General features: G+C 36.5%; 1 pseudogene; it reads left to right on the top strand.

Annotated features, from left to right (window-relative positions):
* Positions 1-1,127: 1,127 nt before the first annotated feature.
* LOC149261390 (dihydropyrimidine dehydrogenase (NADP(+)), chloroplastic-like) lies at positions 1,128-10,603 on the top strand (annotated as a pseudogene).
* Positions 10,604-18,758: the final 8,155 nt, after the last annotated feature.

The raw sequence follows: 18,758 nt of genomic DNA, 5'->3' as shown, positions 1-18,758 counted from the left end.
TTTTGTCGTATTAGGAAAATGATCATCAAAATTGGATCTCTCGCCATCCATCCAAGTGTCATGAAACACTCCCTTTCAATTCAAAAACTTATATACCTTGAATAAGGTGGAATTTCTAGATCTCATGGTACAAAACCATGCTTTTGAGCATCTGCGTAATTTTTCTGAACAAAAACCGCACATCTGCAGTTTATTCCACTGTAAACTATGTGGATCTACGCTCTGTTTCTGGAAAAAAAAAAAATTGTGCAAGTAAATTAATAAAAAGTGAGATCCATAAGCATTGTTTGGTGAATCATTCCCAACAGAAAGCCTCGAACTCATGTTTATTCTATCCTAACCTCATTTTTTATGGAACTAGTTCCCATTCTTCAAGGAGCCCTCATCCCTCTTTTAGTGGATCTCATCCTTCGACTAAGGATCTAAAACTACTTCCTTTTGGCCTATTAATCAAGCCATAGGTGGGGGAATTAATGGAGGCTACTGAGAGTAAGCTTATTCTGAGGGAATTAGGTTGGAGAGCTTATCATTCTTGGAAAGAATTAAGATCAATGGGAGGAGCTTCACAACATCAAGGCACATGTTTTGTAGCTCCTTTATGTTTCTAAAATTAATACAAATAAGCATTTATTCTCACTTCGTTGTTTAATGGATTAATTGATAAATTTCATGGATGGTTTATGTTATTTTTATTTTTCCATTGGAATGATGTTTGTTACTAGTCTCCTTGATCACTAGTTTGAATTATTGAATCATTTATACTGCATATGCCTTTGATTCTTTGTTGTTTCCATGTTTATAGGTCTATATTCAAGCATGGAGGAGTTGCACCGAAGCACAAAGGGGTATCTTCATCAAGCATGTTGTAATAAGGTATGAATTTCCTTTTCTCGCCTTGTTAGCTTATGATTCAAAAAAAGATAAATTCATGGAAGGAATTAGCTTGATTGCCTGTTTGTTTCTAGTTTATGTCTAGGATCTAGGGAGATCGCTCATGTCAGCAAGAGGGATTTATCCACCTAACAATATTACATGGAGGGGGATGGCCTGGTAGGACAGGTGGCGGTAGTGGAGTGGCGGGGGGTAACGGGTATGTGGCGGGAGATGAGTGGTGAAGGGTGAGACACATGGCGGGAGAGGAGTGGCATAGGGACGATCTGTTGGCAGGAGACAGGAGCAGTATTTCAAGGGGGGGGGTGCAGGCAGTAAGTGGTATCTAGAGGGGACGCCCCAGAATTCGCCAGGCACTACCATGTTAGCCCAGGGGGTTTTGGCCAAAATAGCTTTTCGAGCCCCCTGCCCCTCGTGTTAACTACAAGGAGTGTGGGGGCGATGAAAACACTCCTCTGCCATAGATTTGGGTGGGCTCTATCATGACCATTGATTCCATCGTGACTTTTATTCACATACATGACAAAATAATTTTGTCATTTTATTACATAGCATAAAACATAAAAATCAAATAAATGATAATAACCAAGGTTTAAAACCTTATAATTTGACATTTTTTGGAATTTTGAAAGCGGCATTTTGATTGGCTCGCTATAGGGGCCCACTTTTTTTATTTTTCTAATTTTTTGTTCATTTCTTTTGTTTTTTCACATATATATCATTTTTTTATATCCCCTATTTTATTTTTTCTTTTCTTTCTCTTTTCTTTTCTTTTTCTTTTTTTCCTTTTTTCTTTGAAGTTTTGAAAATAATTTTCAAAATAAAATCATTATTTGCAACATCTCCTAGGAGAAAATTAACAGATAATCATCAATTGATCCTATAAATCATAGGACCCTAGCATGATGGACAGAATCTCTTCTGTTTTTTGAAGGTATATGAGCATATTTTAGGTGTTTTGGGTACATGATGTATACAAGTTATGTGAAGGGGTTTGAATAACCATATTGAAGAACTAGTTGATGTAGAGAATCACTAATAAAAGTTGAGCCAATTTTTGGCAACCCTTTGTCATTTTTACAATGAAGGTTCATCATTATAACAACAAAAAGGATTTTCACTAAACATGGAACATGGTACAATCATATTATCGACATTTTTCAAATTCGTCATAATTATGATGCTTGTTATTTGTCGGTAAACTGATGAAAGGACGATCGTCTGGTCATCGTAAGACCGATGGAAGTAGGAGGCAGTCTACTATCTAAATCATACATCCTTTGATGGAACCTGTCATCGTAAGACCAACGGAAGTAGGAGTTGGTTTACCATAAAAAAGTCACACCCTTTGATGAAACAAGTTGGTGTAACACTGATAGAAGTAGGAGTCAGACTACTAACAGTTCCATGGATCAAACTTTGTCAGTCCACCAATAGCCCCAGGAATAGTAGTCCAAAGACCGATGGAACTATTAGCATTGGTAGATTGACGACCACAAATATCTTCCGACAAACTTGGTATATCAGACACGATTCTCCTGTGATGGTTATACTTCCCTATCGGCATATGAATGACGCTTGAATGAGTCATTCATCATTAGAATACTAATGAGGCATAGTATTTTAAAAATATATATCCAAAAATATCATATGATTATAAGAGGCAATTACAAGAGACCCAATTGCAAGCAATGACTACTCTGTATATATGCCTAATTTCCTTAATTGTATGTTGTATGATTCTTTATTACCAAAGGGAATAGAGGAACATGAATAGCATACATATTAGGAATGGCTCTATTTAGACTAGTTGTATTCCATATTTATCTTTGTATTACCATACCAACTTAGTATTAGTTAAATAAGCATCACATAATTATTGTGCATGATAAGCTAACCCTTATTGAGTACAATGTAATACAAGGCTATACGTGTAAGTATTAACCATTGTATCAGCATAATTGAACCTTCATTACACTAGTAGCAGTCAATTCAATCATACAGTTGTTTCCATAGTGATATTGTGGTTAAACCAACCTAATTTCATTAATCTTACAAGATAAGCATAACTAAGAATCACACCTTTCACCTAGCTTAGTAATAGTAATAATATTTGTATCCCAAGCATAAGTAGATTTCAAGCCCATATGAGTAATCACCTAGATAATTCTCATAGTATATTGAATACAATATTACACTATAACCTAATCTATATACTTATAAGCTTATCCCATATTGTGCTTACCCAGGGAAACTATTTTCTAGCAGGTAAGATTTATAAGAAATTGGAGAAGAGAGTAAATTATTACAACTTGTATACACCCATTCCATACAATTTTGACAAAAAGATAGAACCAATACAAGGTTTTAAATGTTTGTCTTCCTAGGGAGGGGGTGCATTCACTAGGTTGTCCCTGGCTTCTAAAGTCTCTTTCCTAGAGCTCAATATAAGAAAGCAAATGAAAAACGGGAACCTATGTTGATGGCTATACTAATTCATATCATTAATAGTAGTGTCTTCTCTACTAGTGGGATCATTATATGCATATGCAAACCACAACCAATTTTTTCTTGAGTTTATTCATGGAAAAGGCATATCATTCCACAAGTATCACCAATTCTATCCTAGATTAAATATTGCAAGACTATTAACTAGAAACTTCCTTAGGCCTTGTGCCAAGTGGGAGTGGGAGTGTTTTCTTAGGGCCACTGAAGGAAAACTAAGAATGTTAGGAAAAGGATTTCAGGTAAAACTGATAGGCATTGAAAGCATATAAATTCAAACGAAAGGATAGATAAGAATACCAAGACAATGAAATTGAGGAAAAACAGATAGGAAATGAAAGCATATAAATCCAAATCATTAAAATTTCAAGTTTTAAGTTTATATTTGTTGTTTCTATAATATAATTTATATTTGTTTATACATAATATTTAGGTACTAATAAAGTGGAAGTTGAAAAGTATTATCTCTTTGAATGTTTTGTCTATCCTCACATTAGGTTTTAATTTATTTTTTTTGTTGGCTTGACCCAGGGGGGATTTGAAAATTGAATCATATAGTTTACATAATAATGCATAACATGGCCATCGCCAACTAAGTTTCCCCCTTAGCACATTGGGTTTTAATTTCAAAACATTTGTAACACTACCAAACTTCATAACTTGTTAACTCATGAAAAAAAAACATAGGAAACTTTCTCTTGAATATTATCACTCATAGAAACAAAATGTTATAAAAAATCAATTAACTCCTTTATAAAGGTCCAACAGACCTTCATTTCAGTGAATGGTGGTGGTGGTGGTTGTCATGATCATCATATGCTAAATTTGTTGAACTTTATAACACTAGTTGTGGTTAGATTACATGTTGCAAGGCTACTAGATAGTGACTTGAAACTGGAATTTCACATGCACTCCTTTACGATGGATGAAATATGTGTTTTTATCAAATAAATAAAAAAAATTGCATGTACAAGGAGATTTTTGAATAAAGAAAGAAATAGAGTCAAACAATAATTTGTTGTATACAAGTGCATACTACTTGCTAGTAATTCTTTCTCATAATTGTTCAAAGATGATATGAGATATTTTTTTAGAAATGAGTGTTTATATATTGTATTAAGTACAGTTATACCGAGTTTTTGTTCATTTGATTGTGTATGATTTGGTTGTTATGTGTGTGGCATGACTAACAATATTTTACTTTTGGAATTTTATAGGTGTCTTTGGAATCAATTAATGTGATCAATGTGACTCCACAGTATGCTCGTCTCCAAGCAAGTCCTAATGGATCAGCGAAAGGAGAATTCATTGGTTGGGGAAATATTCAACTTATCAGTGACCTTCCACTTAAGACCATGTTAAAATAATTCAAACAATTGAAGAAAGAATATCTTGATAGGATTCCAATTGCTTCAATTATGGAGTATGATAGAGTTTCTTGGAAAGAGCTTACAGAACGAATAGAAGAAATTGGATTTGTAAGAATATTTTTTCTGATTTGGATAACTTCACAATGTAGTCTTATGCATTATTTTTGGAAGATGGATTTGGCATGTGACGCAAGAATTCCTTCACATTGTTTTACCTTAAATGTTATTTGTTACTTTTAAGCAGCTCAAGCTTTGAGAATGCATTGTACCAATATTTGTTTGATTGGGATGCAATTGAGATTAACTTCTCATGTCTTCATGGAATTTCTAAACACAAAATGCGTGTTGCAGTTGGAAAAGATTGTTCTTTATTGGGGGAGGTTTGCGATTGGGTAAATGAGAAAGCAATAGTACCAGTTTGGGTAAAGGTGACTCCAAATGTGACAGATATTGTTGAGGTTTTCTCTCTTTCACCCATTCGATTATTATAAACTTGATAAATTTTATTAGTGGATGCTCCATTTCTTTGTCTTACATTTTTTATTAAGTTTACCAATTTAGTGCCGGTATTTCTATGTCTAACCCATTACAAATTCTTCCTGTACAACTAGTTTATTTATCCTACTCATTTAATTACTTAACAAGTTATTTACAATGTAAACACTAAAAATAAACACAAGTACAGTGTCAACATCTACAGATCAGCAACTGAAAGAAAACAAGCACACAAGTGACACAGTTATTTTTGGACCAATGTCTCCGGAAAAACCCAATGCTGGAAAACTGATTCAGTTATTTAGAAGGTTATATTATTATGCAGTTTATCTGAGTATAATTGGGTGCCTAAACCAGTTCACCCGACAGAGAAAAATACACGGCAGAAATACCTCTATATTCGGAAATAGGTATTCAGAAAATGTGGCCCATGAAACCCTCTCCGACATAACTGAAGCTCAGTGCTAGCACTTCTGGCCACTGCGTCAGCCTCCTGTTGACCTGCGTCAACCTCTTTCTGACCTAAGTCAACCCTAAGACCCTCTGAGGCACTGTGCAGCCTCTGGAATCCTCTGCGTCACTCCCTCTGCCCTCTGCATGGATGACACAATCCCTCTAAGCTCTATGTTGCCTCTGCTGGGCTCTGTCTAGCCTAGACTAGCTGTTGCTCTCGCTCTCTCTACTTCTACGCTAGTCTCCCAGTATTGTCTCTACCTTTCTGCCTCATACTCACTGCCCCTCGATGTTGATCATTGATTCAACTTTGCTTAGCAACCCCTCTCTAGAAAAATGAATGACTTATCACTATGGTGTATTCTCCAACTAACCCTCAAGCCTCCTCTTATACTTTTCCTCTTGGTCCTTCAACGGTCGAGATTACATATCTAATCAACGGTTAATATTAGATTTGGCTTAATCCATGAATTTCGGAACCTTCTAACCTACTTTTATATTAATACCCATTAATATTTTATTTTTCCTAAGTTTAGACTTAGGAACTCCATTAAAATTATTAATTATTTTAATATCTCCCAAACCGAATAGAATCTGCCTAAACCATTTCTGGGTCTTGGATATCTCATGCGCTTTAGCCTCTCCACCAATTTTCATGGCTACAAAACATCCGATGCTACCCAAAATCAACACTCCCTCTTAGCAAGGATTGTGCTCTAGTAATACTCCACACAAAGCATCACCCTGATTATCTGCTACCGGTCCCTGTGCTGATGCTAGACCTCCCTGCCCAACATCCTCTGCACTGCTGCATCTAGTACTGCTGCTCATGCCCCTACCACTGCCACTTCTCATTCGTACGGAAGCTCCCTCTGGCATCTGTGATGTTGCTGGTCCATCCTCCCAACACTGCAACTGCACTGCATCCCCTCTCATCATGTTGCATCATGCTACTACATACTGCTATTGCACTGCAACTCAGTTACTGAGAAGTAAGTAACTGATCCACCCAACTTCTGGAATCCCTATCAGGCTAGAAACACTCCCAATGTTGGAGCTCCCTTTTTCACTAACAAGTGCTCCCTCTACTGACCTTTGCGCTGCTGCACCAACTCCCTACACCCCGCACCGTTGCACACCTCTTTGTGCCATCCTGCACTAGTGAAACACTCTCTGTGATACTCACATTGTTGCAGCCTGCTAGCCTCGCATTGTAAGGGGACTCCTGCACTGTATCACTCTTTGTTGCTCCATCCGCATCTATCTCTACCAACATCTGCCAGTTCTTCCACTCCTCTTCCGAGCTGCCGTAGCAAGGTATAATCCAAGAGGTTGGGTACCTCAAGGATCCTATCCCTCATCTCCTGTAATCCTCCTGACTACAACTCAATGTCTCCCCACTTCTTCTCAAGTGGCACATGAGCACTCATGGCACAATCTTCCTCCTCCTCAACTTCTTTCTTTTCCTTTGCGAGCGTTGCCTTCGAGTCCAAAGCCTCTCCCTTGCTCTTCTTCCTAGGACACTAGTTCGCAAAATGACCTAGTTCTCCACAATGGAAGCACTTGACCTTGGAGATTTCCTTCTTCCTCCTCTTCTCCTGCTTTCCCGCAAATGCTAGATTCGCATCCTCTTCTTCCTCCTTCATGATTCTGACCTTTTTGCTACTACTCCCCGCCTTGGTCAGCCATCTAATCTCTTCTTGACAAAGAGCCGCCCACAGTTCTTCCCAATCTGGAAGACTTGTCCTGCCCAGTATGCTCTGGAAAAATACCTCCCAATCCTCGGAAACAGTATTCAATGTGGTCCTCACCATCAATTCCTCATCCGGTGTGGCCCCTATGGAAGTTAGCTAGTCACGGATCTCCTTCAAGCGACCGAGGAAGACATCTATCTGCTCTCCCTTCTGCATCTAGTATTCCCTTAGCTCATTCTCTATGAGCATCTTCCTCTGCACGGAATTATGTTGGTACAATGTCTTTAAGTAATCCCACATCTCCTTTGTCATTTCCTTCTCAGCAATATGTAGTACCACATGGTCCTTGACCCCATCAAGGATGATGCACTTAGCCTTCACCATTGCCTCCTCGTACCTTTCATTAGCTATCGAGTCAACTGGGACATATATCCCTCTCATGATGAAGCCCTTGAGGTGATGTCTGTCTAGAATGGACAAGATCTTGGCCTTCCAGACCACAAAGTTGGACGCTCCATCCAGCCTATCCTGATCTTTCAGCCCATTCATGTCCATCTCGCTTCTCTTCTTTCGACTCCTCCGAGTCTCTCTACTTCCCTCCTGGAAGTCCTCTGTTCAACTCCTGCTGAGTCTCTCAACTTCTTGTCTGGAAGTTCTCAATTTGACTCCCTATGATTCTCGATTTCCCTTATGGAAATTCCTCTGCCAACGTCAAGTTGCCCCACTCCAATTGTCTATGCAACTGTAACGCTGATCCAGATTCCTTGGCTAGAAATCTGCCTCGGCAACAACTCCCTCCACCTTGATCTTGCCCTGTTAGGTATTATTCTGACCACAGTACCCCACCAACTTCACTCCAAAAATTACCCACAGCCTCCTATACCCCAGCAACTTGAAGGACTGAGCCACTTGGCTCTGTACAATCTTGGCACTGGAAAATAAGCTCCCCCAGCCAACTACGTCAGCCCTCCTAGTCTCTGCGTGGATCTACGCGAGCTTGATTCTGCCTCCCTTAGCCTCTGCGTTGCCTTTCTCTAGCCCAGAATGATGACGCAGACCCTCTGCTTCACTTCTTCCTCTGTCGCCTTTTGCAAGGATCAGCTCTGTCACTGGAACAGTTGAATCTGCTGCAAATTCTCTGCTCGGTTGATGCTTTCAATTTTCCTGTGATCTGCAACCACGCTCTAAGAACATGTTGGAATTTCTAATTTTAACTCGTTAGAAATTCTTCTTGTACTATCTAGTTTATTTCTCCTACTTGTTTAATTACTTAACAAGTTATTTACCATGTAAATACTGAAAATAAACTCAAGTACCCTATCAACATCTACAGATCATCAACTGAAAGAAAACAAGCACATAAGTGATACCATTATTTTTGGACCAATGTCCCCGGAAAAACACAATGTGGGAAAACCATTGCAGCTATTTAGAGGGTTATATTATTATGCAGTTTATCTGAGTACCACTGTGTCTAAACCGATTCACCCAACATAGAAAAGTACACGGCAATAATACCTCTATATTCGGAAACAGGTATTCAGAAAACCTGTCCCACGAAACCCTCTCTGGCACAACTGAAGCTCAGCGCTGGCCCTTCTGGCCACTGCGTCAGCCTCCTACTGACATGCATCAGCCCTCTGAGGCACTCCGCAGCCTCTGGAACCCTCTGCATCACTCCCTCTACCCTTTGTCTGGATGACGCAGTCCCTCTGGGCTCTACGCTGCCTCTGCTGGGCTCTATGTAGCCTGGACTGGATGTTGCTCTCACTCTCTCTGATTCTGTGCTGGTCTCTCAGTATTGTCTCTGCCTCGTACTCACTACCCCTCGTCGCTGATCACTAATTCAACTTTTCTTAGTAGCCCCGATCTAGCAAAATGAATGACTTATCACTCTGGTGTATTCTCCAACTGACCCTCAAGCCTCCTCTTATACTTTTCATGTTGGTCCTTCAACGACCGAGATTACATATCTAATCAATGGCTAAGATTAGATTTGGCTTGATCCATGACTTTTGGAACCTTCTAACCCATTTTTATATTAATACCCATTAATATTTTATTTTTCCTAAGTTTACTTAGGAACTCCATTAAATTATTAATTATTTTAATATCTCCCAAACCGGTTAGAATCTGCCCAAACCATTTCTGGGTCTTGGATACCTCATGTGCTTTAGCCTCTCCACCAATTTTCATGGCTAGAGTACATATGATGTTACCCCAAATCAACATTTATAAGGGACATTAGGTCATATTACATGACTTGGTTTTTCTCTATTGATAAGACAAAGCCAATTTATTCATTGAATAGATAAAATTGTGTTGAAAGTGAAAAGTTAGAAAGAACGGTAAAAAATTTGAAAAATGGGGAGGCAATAGTAATGAATCAAACAAATGGGCACCTTAGTATAACAAAAATAATTCATCTTTGTATTTTAATGCTACTGCTGTTATGAGAAATAGAGCATTCTAATTGTGTTTGTTTCTCACACATGAATTTAAAATTGTTAAAGAAAATTATAATTATTTTATTACTCTTCTATGATTTTAAGTTTCCTAGTTTATTTTAGGTAGGATTAAATCAAGCTCTTTCCACCAATGTTATATATATATATATATATATATATATATATATATATATATATATATATATATAGCCAACGCGAGTGGCATTAAGGGTAGGAAGTGAAGGAATTGTGGCTATTACATAATTATGAGTGTAATTGGAATCAATATTGACACATTACGGCATGAACCTTGTGTGGAGGGTAGGAAGTGAAGTAATTGCATCTATTACACAATTATGAGTGTAATGGGAATTAATCTTGACACATCACGGCATGAACCTTGTGTGGAGGGGTGAGCAGTAGTACTTAAGAACAATTTATTTGATTATATTTTGCAATATATGTCTCCATATTAAATTGTTGTATGCAATTTGTTTAATTGTCTCATGTTTTTTGTCTCCTTCATAATTGGTTTGGTCTCTACAGTTATTCAGCCCCTGGTGGATATTCTTCAAATCTTTATCCAATTTCTCTTGCAAAAGTAATGTGAATTGCACAGATGATGAAGTTTGAATTTCTTGATCCAACATTATCACTTTATAACATAGGAGGAGTTGAAAATTGAAGTCATATTGTTGAGTTTATTCTGCTTGGAGAAAAGATTTGTTAAGGTATGGTTATTATTTGAACAATTTATGTTCTTATTCTTAAAATTTCTATGTAGCACAATGTTTTCAACTTTTGATATTGATTTCAAACTCAAATTTCAAATTTCAAAGCAAAGTATTTTCGAAATCTAATGAAGAAAAACTATATCCTTCCCTAATGGAGTTTCCACTAATGTTAAGGAGAAACATTAATGTAGACAAGTGAGCACTCCCTTATATATTACATTGATCCAAGATAATTTTTGGGAGAAGTAGTCTTGGTGAAGGTAGAAGCAACTAACAGAGTCAGTTAAGACAAATGAAACAAGAAAACTTGGTGAAAGTAGAAGTATCTAGTAGACATTGTGAAGAAGCAAGCAAGTAGTTTGGTGCCTATGAATATTTACAACAAAGGGGATTGGTGTCTCTTGTAGGTTGGTACCTAGAAAGGAGTAGAGGTGATTGGTTTCAAATGTAAGTTGGTGCCTACAAATTAGCAGAAGGGATTGATGTAACAGTAGGTTGGTTCCTACAAGATATTTTATATAAATAAGTTTTGTGGTTTTCTTTCATAAGGGTTTCCATGTATATGTTGTGATACCTTTTAAATTTATGATATTAATGTTTTATGATGTTTGACTAGATTTCAATAAGTAAAAAAAATTCATTATATTGTTTCACCCCCCACTCTGTATAATTATGAATTCCAACAATTGGTATCAAAGTCGGTTCCTTCAAAAGAAATCTAACCAATGGAAGGTATATCTCAAAGGGGACATGGTTAGTCAATATGGATCTTACACAATCAGGGATCCATTATTGGATGGATCAAAATATTTTGTCTAGAAGATAAGAATGAGGGCACATCTAATGTCTCTTGGTGTTGATGTTTGGTGTTCAGTGATAGAAGTTATAAACTTCCAAAAAATCCTCCAATAGATGCATATGAGAAGACTTCTTATGTAAATAATTCCAAAGCAATGAATGTGATTTTGAATGGTCTTGATAAATCAGTTTTTGTCAAGGTAATGTATTTTGAATCTGCTAAATAAGTTTGGGACAAGCTTCAAATCATATATGAAGGAGATGATAAGGTAAAAAAGGATAAACTTCAAACTCATAAAACACAATTTGTAATTTTAAAGATGAATGAAGAAGAAGACATTGAAAAAAAATTCCTTCGATTAGATGAAGTTGTGAACACTATTAAAGGTTTGGTTGAAAAGATTGAAGAATCGGAAATTCTTCAAAAAGCCTTGTGGTCTCTTTCATTGAGGTTTAATCCAAAGGTTTCAAATATTGAAGAAATAAAAAATCTCAAAAAATTGAAGATGGGTTAATTACATGGAGAAATCACTATATATGAGATGAGAATAGGAAAAGAGAAGTCTGGACTAAAGGAAGAAACCTTCAAAGCATTGAAGAAAACAAAAGGACACAACAAGCATGATCACTTCAACCCTCAATCAAATGAAGAAGAAGCTCAATTTGTGAGAAATCTAAAAAGAGGATTTGGCAAATATAAAGGTAAGATACCATTCAAATGTTCTAAGAGTGGTGGAATATGCCATTTTTCTTCAAAAATCCCATATAGAAAATCAAAAGAGGGTGATGAAAAAGAACATATAAATAGAGGCAAATTTCATAAAAATGGAAGATCTCTCAAGAAGAAAAGTTTATATTCCAAAGAAGATAGTACTTCATGAGAAGATAGTGTTGAATATACATATGATAATGATAAAGAAGAATGCCTACTCATGGTCTTTGGAACTCAAAAATATAAATAATATGCAGTGTAATCTATCTCAAAAGGAACCAACAGAGGCAAAGGTAATCTTCCACTTTGTTTCAATTGTGGTAATGAAGGTAATTTTACTTCTATATTTCCATATGAAAAATATGAATGCAATGATGATGAAGATTATTTTCTAGTCATGAATTCTTAAACTATTGATCAAAAAAATAAAGATAACTAGGAAGAGAAGACAAATGCAAAGGAGGAAATTCAAGGTAGGAAAATTTTTCAAGGTGAGCTCTCAACTGCCTTAGAAGAGATAAAGGATTCAAAGTAATCAACAAAAGTAAAATGGATTTATTGTAGGATTATGAAGATAAGGATCATGATGAAACATATAAAATGGTTTCCATCCTTAAAACTCAATTAGAAGAAGCAAGGAGAATGAAATAAGTGGTGGCAAGCTAGTCAGAAGAAAAGGAAGGATATTGTGAGAAACTAGAAGCTAGGATTGTTTCCTTGAGAAATGATCTTGAAAAGAAAAAGATTATCTAAAGTTTGGAAGGAGTTATGAAATATTGGATAATATACTCAATAGCTAGAGATCCACTTTTATTAAAATAGGCATCAGTTATCATGGAGTTTTCAAGGGAGACTCAAGTGCAAACACATCAAAGATAGAGGATCTTATAAGACCCCAATAAATAACTATGAAGGAAACAAAAATAGAAATTATTGTGAATGTGACCACAATCCATTTTCTCCCTTATCATATTACATTGAATGTTTCAAGTGCAACAATTTTGGATAGAAATCTTGTGATTGCAAAAGCAATCTATTAAGGCCTCAAGATCAAAGAAGAAAGAATACATCATCATCAATAGAAATAAAATTATGAATATATAGATAAGAAATCAAGAGCAATGTGAAGAATTAAATCTAGCTCTATGCATTCAAGATAAAGAAATCAAACGGTGTATAGAAAATGGATGCTCAAATCATATGATAGGTGATAAAAGAAAATTTATCTCTCTTAAGGAAGTTAAAGGAGGTAGTGTCATCCTTGGAAATAATGATACATGAAGGATTATTGGAAAGGGAACAATAAATATTGATGATAGGAGGACAAAAACTTCAAATGTTCTACTTGTTGAAGGACTGAAGCACAATCTATTGAGTGTAGGTCAAATGGTTGATCAAGGGTATGATATCACATTCAATTCCAAAGGATGTGAAATAAGAAAAGCAGGTTCAAGAATATTAGTATAAAATTCAATTAGGTCTCCAAACAATGTATATGTCCTCAATGAAATTAAAGAAAGAAAAACTCCTCAATGGGAGTAATATCCCTAACATATTATTAGTAAAAGAGAGCATATCTTCAAGTGAAGCAATATATGGTAGGTCTCATCAAAAGGACGAGAGTGTTAGAAAAAAATCTATAATGGAGGACTAATGAGTGTACATGATCTAGAAAATAGATGATGTGTGAATAAAGTGAAGTAAATGATGTATTTCAATTAATAATGGTGCATAATTTTAGGGGGAGCAACATCTTTCCCTTGATATCTGATCTGAAAATGAAACTTTGATTGTCCCTTGACACTTTGTAAGTCTGATAAACTTAGGTCTTTAAATGTAAAATTAGTTTGCAACTTCTTCAAAGATGAGTGGTTAAGTTTTCACATGAAATTAAAAGTGAAACAAATTCATATGTAACTCAATATGTTAAACATGCAGAGAAGAAACAAGCAAGTGATAACGGAGTTCACCCCTCCTGGGCTACGTATTCGGGCCCTGCTCTAATGCTAGGATGCTTTATTGATCTCAGTATCAAGAGAATATAATACACCTCATTGACTCTAGAGTGACACTATTTCTCCTACAAATAAATATTCTCCTATAAATAACTCTCACTCAAAAAGATGACTCCCTACAGCAATTCATGATGGTGTCAAAGAAAAGGACTCTCTCACAATAGGTCCCTGTACTTAAACTGAGATAAAAAAAACCATAAAAAATACAACTACTTCATGAAATGTTGAAAAGGTCATTTCCCATAAGCACACTGAGAAAATACTGAAAATAGGTTCTCTACTAAAGTAACAATTGTTGTAGATACATCTGGAAAGCTTCAAAATCCCCGGTTAGGCTCTTTACATGCTCATCAAGGTATCTATATGGAATCAAAACAATCTCTGCTTGCAACACTAAAGGAATTGGCTCTGCAAAAATTCCAACATACAATGATCAAATAGGAAATTTGATGTTTCCATTGAGTTCAAAACACCCAAAAACACTTCTCTAGGCTCTTCTTGGGCTCAAAAAGACTAAAAATCAACCTATTTATGCCTCTCGGAATTTTTCTCTGTTAATTGTCCTACAAAATGGAAAAATTGGCAAGTTGGGCAACAAATTTGTCCCTTTGATATACCATCAAGAAAAACTTTCGCCTAGGACCAGCAAAATTCCCACAGTAATTGGAGCAATTTTTTTCCTCCTTAACTGCACCCATAAGGCCTTAAGCACCGAGTTTTTAGCCCCACTCTCAAGCACATGGGAGCCATGTGGCCATGGGTTGGGCTAACCACGTGCCCCTACTGGCTTCATTCTGTTGGTGGTCATATCGAGATCCATGTGGTTGTGGATTGGGGCCACCCATCAGTCCTTCAGCCCGAGTCCTTCGCCATCGATCACGTTAATTTTTATGGGATCGGGGGTCAGGAGTGGGCTAGGTGCCTCACAGCCCACCCTTTTATGTTTGGCTCTCAGTCATTCGTTAACGAAAGAATCGGGGGATAGGATAACTGCCAACTCCCACTGCCTTCATGCCTCACCATGTTTTTGTGGTGTTGAATGTGACCAAGGTTGGGGCCATGTGCCTCGACCCCTCTCCCAAATGTTGAAGCCAATTGAATTTAAATAAAACTCACAGCCATAATGTATTAAGAAACAAATTTGTGGCGTGGTGGTAAGTCTGTGGACTATTGTGTGGGAGGTTGAGGGGTTGAACCCCTTCGAGGCTGGTCAACCCTTATAAAAAAAAATTCCAATCACAAAGGGCCACGTGGTGCCTCATCATTGGACCACTTCAAACACCCAACCAACCAATCAAATTTCACCACCTCAACCTATACGTCACTGCCATGTGTCGAGCCCAAATTGGTCCTCTTGTCTGTCGTACATCCCAGTCAGCATGCTGACATCAACATGACATCAGTTGTACTGTCTACCCAGTCAGCATCCTAGTCAACCCTACAAGTTCACTTTTAAGTTTTCGGGAAAAAAATTTAGAACATCATAACTCTCTCATACATCGTGAGATTGATGTGATTCAAGCAGCGTTGGAATCAAGACGATGAACACTACGATTTGGCGCTAGTTTTGGTTTATTCTGATCACTTTCATTTTTTAGCCTATTTTTTATCTCCGGGTCATACCTCCCCACTAGGCACTTTTGGACCTCTAAAAGTATACTTTTACTCAGCAAATAAGTAAGAGTATAGCTTCCTTACTTTCCTGACCTTAATCCACTTTTCCTTGCTTGGATTGGTGCCCTTTGAGCCCCATTTGAAGGTACCCCACATTGCCTCTATGTGAAGTCCTTATCCTTTTGTCAAGAATTGTGACTCGTTGCAATTCTTCTAAATATTCAGGAGCAAAATCTAAAATGGATGGAATCTGAACATCTCTCCATGACCATCTTTCATTGGTGGCTCATATGATATTCATCTTAAAGTTTATTCTTGTTGATATACAAGCAATACTTGATCTTCCACTTGGAAATAATGATCAAATTGATGCTTGTCTTGCCTTCCTTTGTACGTGGTTTTTCTTTTCTCAAGTTGCTCTTGTACTCCTTGATGCACTGGATGCATTTGTTCGATAAAGTGCTTGGATTTTTCCACATTTCTATGGCCATCTTCTACAAAATATTTACCAAAGACAAAATCCAAAAAGACTTTGGAAAATAACCTAAACAAACTTCACATAGAAATACTTGTATAGATGAGTGTTTGACACAGTTTAAACATGTTGGACGTAATGCCTCTTCTCATCCCAAAGTTTAGGATGCTTACTACAATGTCCATGAAGGAAATGCATTTTACAACATGGAATAAATTCAACTCTTAAAAATCCATACAAATTGACTTATCAACAAGCCAAAATATCATAATAATGCCAAAGAACACACTATTGCATATAAGCAATTTTATTCACAATGTCACTTTTACAAAATACCCAATTATGGGGGTATGAAACATGTGAAATACAAACTAAAATCATTATTTAATTAGACAAATAGTCCAACCATTTCTTACCCAACCATGTTAGGTAATTTTCTTTCTGCACTTTACTTTTTTTGGAACTGCTTCAAAGATGGGTACATCATGCCTATCACTTTCATCTAACTTTTCTGCCTCATGTGATTTCATGACTTATTTTTCCTTCTTTGGATGCAAATGTGGATGCAACTTCCAACATTTCTTGATCCAATTCCCACTTATATTGCAATGAGTGCAATTTTTTTGTGAGCATTACTTGGAAAAAATGTCTTTAAACTTGGATGAGGATTTTCCTTCTTGGTCTCATTTCCAATTGACATATTCATCTTATTGACTAATGCTTTCCTTTTTTGGCACTTGGCTACAAAATGGTTAGGTGCATGACAAAAAGTGCAAGGAAACACATTCCACAACATTCTAAAATTTTGTTCATAGTCATAGAAAGCCTTTGAATAATATGGAAATGTATACCTTTTATGATGGTCCTTTTGATTATGAGACTTGCAAGGACAAATTGAATGACGAGGATAACTTTAATTAGTTCTTCCTTTGAACCACTCACCTCTCTTTAGAGATGTTTTTCCATCAACATCATCATCTTGACATGATTATCCTTCAGCTTGCAAGAGTTCTTTCTTCACAAATTTCACACTTGAAGATTCTTTGACTTTGCATCTTTGGAGAATTATCCAACTTCATCATGCCAAGTTTTTTCTCTCACCTCATTAGGATTAACAATTCCATTACTATAAATTCCAAGACCCTTACCTTTGTACCCTGTTTTGGTCAGCAATTTCATACCAATACCCTTGGTATGTTTCTCAAATGATGCAAAAGAAGCATGATCATTATCAAGAGAATAAATTAAACAAGAAGAATATTTTACATCCTTTTCTGCTTGAGGTTCTTGGTCCTCTTCTTGAAGCTTATTCATCTCCTCCTTCTTCTCTTTTGTAGATGAAGTGGTAGATGAAGACTCAAGAAAACCACTCTTGTGGTTTAACATATAAGTAGTGTTCTTCATCTGGCAAAGGGTACAATCACCTGTCATTCCATGACCACAAACTTGTTGAGTTTTGGGGGAAGCTTTGGTATCTGAAAACTCCCCAGTTTTCTATTCAATGACATTGTGTAACATCAGACGTAACTTCTTATTTTCATCCTCTACTACTTCAAACAATCTCCTCAATTCCATATTCTCCACTTGGAGAGAAGGATTCATTTCTTCCAATTCTACTTGCCTTGCATGCTGTAAAATTTCGCCCGTTCTTGTAATCTGGTTAGAACCTGGCTCTGATACCACATGATCTGAAAAATGAAACTTTGATCACCCTCTGACACTTTGCAAGTCTGATAAAATTGGGTCTTTAAATGTAAAATTAGTTTGCAACTTCTTTAAAGACGAGTCGTTAAGTTTTCACATGAACTTAAAGTGAAACAAATTCATATGCAACTCAATATGATAAACAAGCAGAGAAGAAACAAGCAAGTAATAACGGAGTTCACCCCTCCTAGGCTATGCCTTCGGGCCCTGCTCCAATGCTAGGCCTCTTTATTGGTCTCAATAGCAAGAGAATACAATACACCTCTTTGACTCTAGAGTGGCACTATTTCTCCTACAAAGAAATATTCTCTTATAAAGAACTCTGACTCAAAAATATGACTCCCTACAGCAAGTCATGATGCTGTCAAAGAAAATGACTCTCTAAAATAGGTCCTTGTACTCAAACTAACATCAAAAAAAAAAAAAAAAAAAAATATATATATATATATATATATATATATATATATATATAACTACTTCACAATGAAGTGTTGAAAAGGTAATTTCCCATAAGAACACTGAGAAAACATTGAAAATAGTTGTTGTATTGAAGTAACAGTTGTTGTAGATACATCTGGAAAGCTTTAAAACCCCTAGCTAGGCTCTTTCCATGCTCATCAAGGTCTCTATATGGACTCAAAACAATATTTGTCTGCAACACTAAAAGAATTGGCTATACAAAAATTCGAACATACAGTGCTCAAATCATAATTATGATGTTTCCATTGAGTTCAGAACACCCAAAAACCCCTGTATAGGCTCTTCTTTGACTCTAAAAGATTGAAAATAAACCTAGTTATGCCTCCTGGAAGTTTTCTCTGTTAATTGTCCTGCAAAATGAAAAAATTGGC

Source organism: Pinus tabuliformis, chromosome 6, assembly GCF_031772625.1.
Source record: "Pinus tabuliformis cultivar Carrire ecotype Pingquan chromosome 6, CPIR1, whole genome shotgun sequence".
Lineage (NCBI taxonomy): Eukaryota > Viridiplantae > Streptophyta > Pinopsida > Pinales > Pinaceae > Pinus > Pinus tabuliformis.
Note: the sequence above shows the minus strand (reverse complement) of the source record. Positions and strands in the feature narration are given on the sequence as shown.